The sequence below is a fragment of the Durio zibethinus genome, chromosome 8 (genome assembly GCF_047325235.1).
Source record: "Durio zibethinus cultivar Kanyao isolate XHJ-2024 chromosome 8, ASM4732523v1, whole genome shotgun sequence".
NCBI lineage: Eukaryota > Viridiplantae > Streptophyta > Magnoliopsida > Malvales > Malvaceae > Durio > Durio zibethinus.
Window position 1 is genome coordinate 4,890,695 of NC_143169.1, and position 12,278 is coordinate 4,902,972.

General features: G+C 28.0%; 2 non-coding genes across 2 annotated transcripts; one reads left to right on the forward strand and one right to left on the reverse strand.

Moving 5' to 3' along the window:
• The first annotated feature begins 3,031 nt into the window (after window positions 1–3,031).
• On the forward strand, window positions 3,032–3,175 carry LOC149517330 (U4 spliceosomal RNA). The gene has a single exon (XR_016344344.1). It is a non-coding gene; the product is annotated as a U4 spliceosomal RNA (small nuclear RNA).
• Window positions 3,176–4,097: 922 nt separating this feature from the next.
• LOC149517331 (U1 spliceosomal RNA) lies at window positions 4,098–4,257 on the reverse strand. The gene has a single exon (XR_016344697.1). It is a non-coding gene; the product is annotated as a U1 spliceosomal RNA (small nuclear RNA).
• Between the last annotated feature and the right edge of the window lie 8,021 nt (window positions 4,258–12,278).

Consider the following 12,278-nt stretch of genomic DNA (forward strand, 5'->3'; position numbering starts at 1 on the left):
ATTTTGTACTCCACTCACTAATTTGATCATATCTTGAGTTATACAATTCCAAATCAAAAACCGTTTGAAGATGTAGAAACTAGACTTAAAAGGCTTTCTATCCATATAAAATTTATCACCTAATTCATTGCATACAAATTAAATTGAATTTTCAAATCTACCCTTTGTGCAGTTTTTAGATAATTGCAAAGTGTTTAGTAAATATTCAAAATCTTTTCTTAAAAAATTTGGATTTTGATTTTGTTTGATCCATTAGAAAGTAGACTCAAAGAGCTTTCTAATCATATGAAATTCAAATATTAAAACCTTATGAGTTAATACAAAAAAATAAAACAAGTTCAATGTTGGAAAATTTTGTTCTTGTTAAACAACTTTATTAAATTATACTATTTCTCAAAACCAATATTATCAAAATTGTATGAGTCTTAAAAACAAGAATTGGACTTTCATTTAAGCTCAAATAAATAGTCTTTAAAGATAGATTTGGTTTAAAAAAATATAAAAATAAAGAAAGGTTTGTTTACACTTTGAAAAACACATTATTTATTTAGTACAAAAAATAATAAAACTTAGGAACATGTACTAAATAAATCCTTTTTAAAATTTTATTCAAGCTTATTTAGCTTAATATTTTATCATTGCAAAATAATGATTAATTCAATGCTAACAGTAAGAAAGTATAATTGTTCATAAATAATAATTTATAATGTGTTATTTGTTGCCACCCATTGCTGTTAACTAAGTATGGTATTAAATGTCTTCTTCAAATGGAGTAATAATAGGTGATCTCTTAATTTCTTATATTTAAGTATTTTTTAACTAAATTTGATTCTTTTATGTTACGAAAATAGGGTTATGAAATTTCAATTAAGGAGCTAAGCAACATTGTCTCTTTCCTTGTAAAGAATAACAAAAAAATGGAACAAGAAGAAGTTGAAGAAATATGCAAAAATTGCTGAATTTTTTTTACAATGCTTATAGAAGTAAATGAAGTTCATCTACATGTAATTTTTCAATGTTTAATTTTTGTTCTTACTGATTAATTAGTGACTAGAAGAGGTATGTGTTCAAATGATGATAATGATAATTTTTGGATTTTTTTTGCCATGTACATACTTTGCATCTTGGTTGCTATGATGGCAATTGCCATGTACATACTTTGCATCTTGGTTGCTATGATGGCAATTGACGGTGGCTATTTTTTTTATTTTGTATTTTAAATTTGCTTTTGTTTATGGTTAGGATGGTAAAAAATTATGAGCTAATATATGTAGAAAATGTCCAAGCCATGTTTTAAATATGAATATTAATTTTGTTGTTAATAAATGTGGTGATAGAGTGAGATGCATTGATATTTTTTAATCTAATGTAAGTGCCAAGGGAGGAGTTAGCATTGGATAGATTAAATTGCAATTTGAACAATAGTTGAGCTGTAATGGGTCATTTTATTTTTGGTAATAATTATGAGTTGTATATAATTTCAAAACAAAACTTCCATGACCGTTACTCCTCAATTTTCAATAAAAGTTGTACAAAGAAGTCAAGGTTTGACTTTTGTGTGATGGTTTTTTTTGTGGTTTGTATCTTGATTATTCTTTGTGGTTTATTGAATTTGTTATAAAGAGGACTTGAAAATAGAACATGTTTAATAGGACAAACATATTTAAAGTTAATAGATTTAGGATAGGATGATTTTTTATTGTTTCTTCTATTTTCTTGCATGTGTGAGAAAAGGATAGCAAATTATCCTACTTAAACAAAATAAAGTTTGAGCCATGATGAGCCTATTTCTGCCTACTTTCAAGTTTTCATTTTGTTTGATGATTTGAAGTTATGTTCATATATAAAAAAAAATGTAAGAAATTATGTACTACAACGGGGCTTTTATGGGATGTGTCGATTATTAAAAACAAGTTGAGAAAGCTGAAAGTTATACATGTAGAGGGTGAGGAGTGTTTGTCCTGCTTAGCATGATTTTATTGAAATCTTTTTGTACTTGGCATGATTTTATTGACTCCATAGTTGTAGAAAAGAGGGGAAAAAGGCAGACAGATTATTAGGTTGTTTTAACCTCTTGTCTCTGATATATGTTGAAAACTTTTGGTAGTAGTGATCATTTGAGATTTTGCTTTTGTGATTTTTTATAGCGCAGGCTTGCGACTATTATGAAGATGTTTCCTTCTTGGCAAATGTGATTCCAACAAATACCAATAGTACTTTTTGAATTATTTTCAATTGGTTGATCATATTATTGTATATATGAGTAGTAATAAATTTCTAAATAATTTCGTTCTAATCAATTTATTGCTTTATTTGCAGTATATATATATATATATATATATATATATATAAAGTAATTAGGTTGAGTTTACTAGGCCGTGCTTTAATTTCTTAGTCAATCTCCTCACAATTTTGCTCAAGTTTACAAGATAAAACTTTCCATAAGCCATGAATTTTTGGTTTAAATTTATGGCATAAGCACATTCATAAACACATTCTTATTTCAAGGGCAATTATAGGGCATTGGCATCCATTGCTAAAGGCATAAAGTTTATCATTTATGATATCTTATATTAGACTGCGTATTACTCAATATATATATATATATGTAATTATTTTAGAGGTTTTTTTTTTTCTTTTTTGAATTAGGGATAAAACACTGACTTTGTATTTATGAATTATATAATTGAGCTTATTGTGTTATTTATTTAGTATAATACACTGGGAAAGGCAATGGAATTATAACATGAATTTTACTAAGTTCTTTTGGGATAGCAATTTTTTAACATAAATTCGATCAAATATTTTGGCGCATAACTTGTCCCGTATATATAAATATATAATTGCTTGTATAGTTTTTCATGAATCTAAGAGATGAGTAAGCTCATTACTGTAAATTGCTTTCACCTTTGCAGATCAATTAGGACAACATTTGTAATCTCCTTTTTGCTTTACTAACCCACATCAGCAAGGAAGACATCGCAATCTTTCGCCTCGTTCTATAAAACACAGACAGCAAACAGTACTAACCATCTTTGCGCTTGGGGCAATGACGCAGCTAATGAGGTTCTAACCGAAGCGCGTCTATTGCTGGTTGAAAACTATTTCCAAACCCCCTCGTAGGCCTGGGTTCAGCCCTGGCCTTCGAGAATATTTGGAAGGGCTCCTTTAGGGGAAAAGCCCTACAATTCCTAGTTTTAAGGGTTTGACGCGTCTCCTAGCCCTCTCCATTTATAGAGAGGTTGGATTTCGAAATGGCTCAAGTCTACAGGCTTGTGAAAGAAATGTCTTAAAACAGTTTTCCCTAACATTGATTGAGGGCTCAAAATTGTCCACATCGATTCCTTATCTTCTACTTGACCAGAACACTTCCTCTCCCAGTTCACTGTCGTCTTTCTTTTTTCGCATACACAGCTCCAAATTTCCTGCTATTTTTTCATCTTATAATCAAGTGCGAATACAGAATACATTTTGCATTCACAGATTGTGATCGGAACATCTGTTTTCCTCGTGTTCTTTAGATGTTGGAAAGTAATAGACAAATCATCAAGACATAGTTTCTTTTCTATTTATTTTTCCTTCTCAATTTGCATTCATTCATGTTGTAGATAAGAGGCATAAGAGAGCTTTGTTGTTCCCGATGTTGCTGTTCTTGCTGCATATAATTTTCCTCTGTAATCGATTCTGTCTTCATTTTCTCTAATATAGAAATATATGATCTGCATATAAAATGTACTAACATTTAACGCACCTGAGATGGGAATTTCCGGCATGCCATTTTGCCTTCGAATTCCCACAAATAGTGTCATTGAATGCTGCCATACTTAGATTCAAGCAGCTTTAATACACAACCATATGGTTTAACTGTTGCAAGTCAATTAGACACATTCTTCCAAGAGTGTTTCCAAAATTCAGTATACATTAGCCAAGAAATTTTTTAAATTAAAAATTTGAGGATTCGCATCTAAATCTCATTAAAATGCTGCTTTGAAATTTGTAAGAATAAAAGAGTTTTTAAATAACATAAGAGAGACATAAGAGCATATAGGAATAAGTTCCATGGCAGTACAGGACGAACATTTCAAACTATCATTGGGTAGGGGCCGCGCGAACGCAGACCCCCGCTGCCACAAATTATGACGTAGGCTCTCCCACTTGGGGAGACCTTAGAGCAGCACCCCTCCCAAGTGCAATGGAAGTCACTACCCTAGGCCATGGGTCTTTCCGATCACCCATTGACCCCGTCCAGGTAAGTATGTTTTAATGTTGGGATATGATTATCTTATACAACTCGCTTATATTTCGTTTATGATATCATAGGGATGTGGGATTCAAGTGATATTGTACATTATTGTCTATAAGTCCAAGTTTTCTCAAAAAAAAAAAAAAAATCAAGACATTTTTAAAAGTCTTGATCAAACAATAATGTAAAATGTCAATTCCATCGTCTTCAAATTAAAGAGATTTTTCGATATTTAGAAGTTGAGATTTTAATTTGAAAATCTTCAATTCACTTCTTAAAATAAAAGAGATGAGATTTATATTAGATCGATTGAAGAGACCTCTTCCATTATATAACCAAAAATCAAGTGAAGAGATGCATCACAATTTTATAAAGGCTTTTCCAATCCCAAGAGTCAACTTTGTTATTAATTAAAATGGTTAAGAGTTATCATTTTCAATAGCAATTTTGCAAGCTGAATTATACTCAAATGCACTTGTTCAACTTATCTTTTGTTAAATTTTGAAAGAAAATTATGATGTTGATAAAAATTTGACCTTTTTTTTAATCAAGACATTGAATTATCACAACATATTCCAAAGACAATGAATTATCATAGTTTATATAGAATAGAATTATAGATAATCACCAAAATGATAGTTACATGCATGTATTCATATTCAAAGAATTATTTTTCCTTCCATCAAAAAAGAAATTACCAAAATCTTGCATTTAGAAAAGTAAGACGAACACATCCGATACAAATATTGATGTGAAAGAAAAATGAAGTCCAATAACGCAAACCAATCCTAAAAGAGAGATCAGAACTTATAGTGGATAGATGTGAAACCTTTCAAAACTAGGAATCATAGGGCATTTACCCTGAAGGGAGCCCTTCTAAATATTCTCAAAGGCTAGGTCTGAACCAAGGCCTAAGATGGGGTTTGGAAATAGTTTGGAAGAGCACGGTCATCATCCTTATTGATGTGGGTTAGTAAAGAAAAAAAAGGAGTACAAATGTTGTCCTAATTGATCTGCAAAGGTAAAATCAATTTACAGTAACAATCTTACTCATATCTCAGTTTCATGAAAAACTATACAAACAATCATATATATAGGACAAGTTATGCGCCAAAATATTTGATCAAATTTATGTTAATAAATTGATATCCCCAAAGAACTTAGTAAAATTCATGCTACAATTCAATTGCCTTTCCCAGTGCATTAATTATACTAAATAAATAACCCTATAAGATCAATAATTATGTAATTTAAAAATACAAAATAAGTGTTTTTATCCCTAATTGAAAAAAAAAACTAAAATAATTACATATATATTGAGCAATATGCAATCTAATCTAAGATATCATAATTGATAAGTGTCATCTCCTCAGTAATGGATGCCACTGCCCTAGTAATTGCCATTGAAAGCTCTATCTTGTAAACTTGAGCAAAATTTTGAGGAGATTGATAAAGAAATTAGAACAAGGCCTAAATACAGCAATGTGATCGTACTCAGCCAGATGAACACTAAATCAACTCTTCTTACACAAATAGGTTTATGGTTAATTTTCAGACATCTGAACATATCACCTAACTATTTTAAATATCATATTTTTGGAGAGAGTAGCCTTTGTGGCATATGGGCTTTTAGTGTTTTAACTGGTTGTCAATGTTAAAAGCAAGATTTTTTCCTAGTACTTCTTCACAGACAAACAGTTTTTTCACTTCTTTGAAAGAAATTGCCTCTTAGACTCATGATACTTCTGATAATGGATCTTTAATTTCCTTTTCCATTTTAGTTTGGAATTTTAACAAGTAATTTTTGGCATTTTTGCTAGTAAATCCAATGATTTAAAACATTATGTAGCAAATATTTAAAACATTTTTAAAATTATAAATGATCATGTTTAAAACATTAATGTTTTTAAAATATTGTTTGGTGAAAAAAATAAAAGAATTTGAAAGTTGAAGTTCTTCTTATCAGGTTTTTCATGTTTAATCAAAATCAACAACACAAAATACCATTGTATTACAACAATTTGAAAATAGAATACCATTTACAAAGGATAGATATCTTTTCACATCTGGGGATCATACACTTTGTGTTTATAATTGTTTCATGGCCCTGTCAAATGGTAGAACCTAGAATTTTGAACCTTTGGCAATGGTTGGTAAGACTTGTAAAGCTATCCAATTGATTGAACCCTAAAACCATTTCACTACAATTGGAAGGGTGACCCAAGCCCTTTGAGTAATGCAACACATGGTTAGTAGGAGCACCAAAGTTCCAATTATCACAATTTCATGTGCCAAGCAATCTCATAATTTTATCAGAATTCTTTATGATACTGAAGGAAATAGGCTAGATTCTTTTAACCAAATGATGAATAAAGCTTTCAACTACTATCAAAATCTTTTTGATAAGACATATTCTTAAATTGAGATTAATACAATTGATATGCTCAAGGAAATTTTGCAAGTCACCATTCCACATGCTTTTAAAGAGTCTAAGCTCCTATCCATTTGATATCCCATGTTGTAATACTCTAAACAAGTGTATTATTAGAATCTTGGCAAATAACCTTAAATTGTGCCTTCCTTCCATCATTAGTCTTTGTTAAAGTGCCTTCATTAAAGGAAAATTTTGGTGGAGAATATTTTCCTTGCTCAAGAAATAGCTGCACGTTATCAAAGGAAAAGACTGTCATCTAGATGTGCTTAGAAAGTTTATCTGAGAAAGGCATGTAACTTAAATGTTTATGCATTATAATATATATATGTTTCCAAATTATAATTTAAAAATATACTAATAAGATGTATTCATATGCAACATACATGATTATATATTATTAATGAATATCAAATAAGAGATGTTTATTAATAATTAGTCATTAAAAATCTTTGATTTATAATAATCCTCATAAATGTCTTAATGTTTATGACTAAACATTAATTTATGCATTAAACTTGACCAAGTTGGATACATTAGCTCATATATAAAATCAAAATTACTTACAAATTGAAGTTGACAAATAGATTGTAGTCGCGAAGATATGAAAAAATTAAAAAATAATCCAAATGTGTAATAATTAGGAAAATGAGGAGTTTATATTTAATTGTGGTAAAGGAAGGCGACAATCTAGCAAATTTCCTGCCACTTGTACATTTAAAAGTGAGGCAATCCAATGAAATTCAAAGAATCTAGGAGACAGACGGCAATGGCTACAGAAAGGGCAAGGGCAATGACGTGCCAGAGCAGCAAATTTAAAGCATTTCCTAAAAAACAAAGATTTGAAGTGCAGAGAAAATCTGAAAAAACAATGGTTATTGAATGCGAGAAATTCAGAAACCAACAAGAAATCGATGAGGTCAACATTTGTTGTTTCTTTCTTTTACTGATTTGGTTTCCTTTTTTAAGCATTACTTCCTCTATTTTTTATCTCTCTTTTCTCTAACATGCATTTATAAATAGAAAGAAGAGAGACTGATTTCATAGATTCTCATTTTGTCTTCAAATACTATTAATTTGAATTTAGAGGTATAATCAATTTACCTTTCATGCTTCAATTACTATACATATTATTGCAAATTTGAATTTTTTTTCTTCATTGGTTTATTTTATTATTGCTTTAATCAACCATGCTATTTTAAAAGAATGAAGATATGTTGTTTGTTAGGGCATCAAATTAAGTTACTAATAATTTGCAATAATAGGTTTTATGTTCAATCTCATATCTCTTATAAATATAACTTTTTGGCTAATCATTCATGCTTTCAATTTTTCTATATACTATGTAATAGTTCATGTGTTCATATCTGGGTATGCTTTAGTCTTTTGTTTAAAATGATGTAATTCATTTACATATATAAATATATAGATATATACAATTCTTAGTTTTAATATCTCTTTTCGACATATTGTTTTCCTTTCGTTTTTATCCCTGGTATTTTTGTCACCCCAATTAGTTTGGAATATTTAGACCTGGTTGAGTTATGTTTGACGGTTCGTTGTAAGAATACATTGTTATTTCAAAGCTTATCTTCTTCCCATGTCTCATGAAGATTCTTTAAAATGATTAGCACTGGTCATTAGAAGCTATGCATCGAAAAATATATTTTTATCAATTACGTTCGTATTACTTTGTGCTTAAACATAAAACCATATTGGTACGAAAAGATTTTAGTATCTTTATTGCAAAGCAAGTTTATTGAAGGTCTTAGTAGGGTAATACCATATATATATAATCTCACAAATTTTATTACAACTAAAATATTTTTCTAGCATCAATAATCAATCAATGTAAGGTTTTTTTTTTTATATATAAAGTTGAGGGTTAAATTTGTATTGGAATTGAATTTCATATGCATGTCTCGTAAGATTTCTTCATAGATAAACCATGCCAAGGAAGAATGGGAGTACATTTTCATAGTATGTAGCTTCTACATCCTGCATGTCCTCTTTTTTTTATCCTCACTTGTTTTACGTTAGACTTTTACACTTGTCCTGATATAGTGTTGTACCATGTTAGAAAGCAATTAGAAAGATCTAGACATACAACAATTTAAGGAAGCTTAACTTTTATGCTTGTATGATCTAGTTTTGTACCATATTATAAAGCAATTAGCAAGATCTATATAATACAAGAATTAAGGGAAACTCACTTATCTTAATTAGTAACAGCTACTAATATTAGTTATCCTCAATTAATTAGCGTCATTATCTTAATTAATTAATTCCTTTGAGACCATTTCTCATAGTGTAATAATACAGAACAGTCATTCACTTTGCTTTTTTTTTTTGTCAACTCCTACGTTTGTGTATACGTGCACACATACAAGCATTAAGGTTTTTGAATTATTTCATAAATTGTTGCTTTTGAATTTTTGGATAACCAACTTGGGCACCTGTGATGCATGTTCTCTGAACTGCTTACTATTTGATATTGAATATCTAATATGATGGACAGCTTCAAATTGATAATCTAGTTTTTACAACCTTTTGGGGTTTGAAATTCATTATTTGCTACCTAAGATAGATGGAGAATTAATTGCAACTTTTGTGGTGCAACTGAATGATTTTTTTAAAAAAATTAACGTAAAAATTTAGTATATTTTGCAATTTGCACTTGTATATATATTTGTTTCAAAAAGTCTTCTTGTATTGCCATCTTCAGGTGAGTGGTGACTAAACATTATTTTGCCTTGCACGTACAGGGGTTCCTTATAGTTATAAATTTGCTGGTAACATCCAACACAAGCATAGGCAAATTGGGAATGGTGTGTCTCCTAATTTTGCTTTTGCACCGAGAAGAAAGCTCAAGGAAGCACTAGAGATAAATGCTCAATCTAAAGGCCATTAATCAAGTGTACACTGAATACCAAATCTCAATATCTTATTTTTTGGGTAAGTTGTCGAAAGAGTTCCACAATAAAATATCTAGTCTGGTTATTTTCTCAGTTTAATGCAATACTCCATTATTTTTTTTATACACAAAAGGTTGCAACTTAAGAGAAAAAATTACCGTTATTAGTATTTAAATTTTAACTCTATTGTACGTCACCTTATAAGAATAATTATATAAACTAACTAAATTAAATTTCAGATTTAATACTCCATTGTTATTGCTAAATCACAATATTAGGCTGAGAATTTTTCCTTTTATTTTTTTTATGGAATAACCATGTAGCACCTATGAACTTTGAGTTACTGTTGTATTCAAAGTTTGTTACATCAAATTTTATTTTATCCACAAGAAAATCATTTCTTAAAATAGTATTGTTTTTCTTAAAATGTATTGTTATTGGTCAATGGGTTGGAGAATATGAACTTTCATGAAGCCATAGAGAAGGGTTTATTCAATCTAATCATATCACGATATTGCTCTGTTAGGATTTGGCGCTGTTGCGTCCCCAAAGGAGTCTTGGCCTGTGCTGCAGATCATCATCCTCTTATAAATGTTACTCATGATGGTCCATGAGATAAAAAAAAAATAAAGAAAATCTACCTATGTTTGGTTTGGTTTTCATTTTTTATTTGGTTTGGATTAAATTCATATATTAAATATATATAATAAATTTAGATGGAAATTTTGAATTAAAAAATAAAAAATAAAAAATAATCGAATTGAATCAGATTATATATTTTTAATAGTTTATATATATTTTTAATTTTTATAAAATAAAAATAATTATTTTATAATCAAATCTATTTAAATACAAATCATATTAAAATAATATCAAAATTTTTTAAAATAATTTTTAAAATCAAACAAACCAAACTAAACTGGTACAATTTGTTTCAGATCAATTCTAAAAAAAAAGAATTCAATCTAAATTTGGATCAAATTTAAAAAATTTATAATACTATATATTAATTAAAATAATCAAATCAAATCAAAAAGTTATCACCCTTATAACCTTGGATGGATTCCTCATAGCCAACATTTAGTGCATTATTTAGTCATGATAATTTGTATCATCTTATTGAGTAAAATATTGCATTAATGTCATGCTTTATACAAAAATCAAGTATCACAATTCGTATCAATACGAAAATATAAAATATAATTTTTTAGTTTTATTATTCTTATTTATGATTTTTCTAAAATTATAAGTCATGTTATCTCCGTTTCCTTTATTCGTATTATTTTCATATCGTGTTACCTGTCATATTTTAAATTACGATTATTTAATAAATTTCTATAAAAAAATACATTATTTATAAAATATTCTTTACAAGTATCCACCATAATAGATATTTTTAATATTTTAATATATTTATTTTATGAGCTTTTATAAGTCTCATAATTAGTATTTGAATTTTTAATAGAATGTTTTAAGTTTGATCTTTATTATTTATAAAATTATTATTAATTAAAATTTTAAAAATATTGTTTCAAAACTTTGAATAAAGTAGTTTTCAGATACATGCTTATTAAAATTTATTTTAATCAAATATTTAAAGTAGTTAAAGTCTTATTTTAAAATTTTGACTAAAACAATAAAAATTAAAACAATATTTATGAAATGTAAAGGTATCTTTAACATTTAAAAGGACAAAAAAAATCGTGCATAAGAAAAAGAAACAAAAAAGAAAATTAAGTAAACTGTATTTTATTTTGAAAAAATTTGAATGTAAAGTTTTTAAAAATCACCTTCAAATGTATTTTTTTCTTTTAATTTGTAAAATCATTATTATAAAATACTACTTCAACCAAGGCTCGTTCTAATCATTGAAATTGATTCTTATTAATAAAAATATTTTAGAAGGTAAATTTGTGATGATATTAATACAATATATATAAAAAGGCTGTGACGACGCCATGTAGGAGCATGTGGGGCCATTGCCCTTAAAAATTTTTAAAGTTACTTGAGTCTATAAACTGCTATGAATTGAGTTTTTTTAAATATATTTTTCAAAATAAATGAATGATCCTCTCAAGGAAATATAATTATTTTCAATTTTTATTCTATAAAATTTTAACTTATTAAACCATTTTAAAATTTTAAGAACGTTATTTACTTTTCAAGTTTACATAAAAATTTAAAATTTGTTTACTCTAAAATAAAAAGATTAGTATAATTGAATATATTTGTAAAGTGTGAAAATTTCTTTCTATAAAATAATTTACCTATAGTGTTATTAAATATATATATATATGTATATATGCACGTATATGTGTACATGTGTTTGATTTGACTCTCTTTATGTAGAAATTTTAGTTCCGTTATTGATAAAGGGTAAGTGAAAGATCTTTTAGCCCGATAGGTCACCATTTATAAATACAATAATATAAAGGACAAGTTAATGAAAAGTTAATCTCTCAGCATATCATGTCAACATCTATATGAAAATTTTAGTTCTTTTAAAAACAAAACACACCTTAAAGCTTTACAATCCACATGAGGTAAAATGTCATTGTTTATTTCAATTTATGAAATGGATTGTGATCCCAATGACAAAAAACCTTTGGTTTGTTTCTTTCTTTCCTTCTTTGATTTTTTTCATATTATTTTATTATCAATTTCATTCTCTTACTTTTTTGGTTCATTC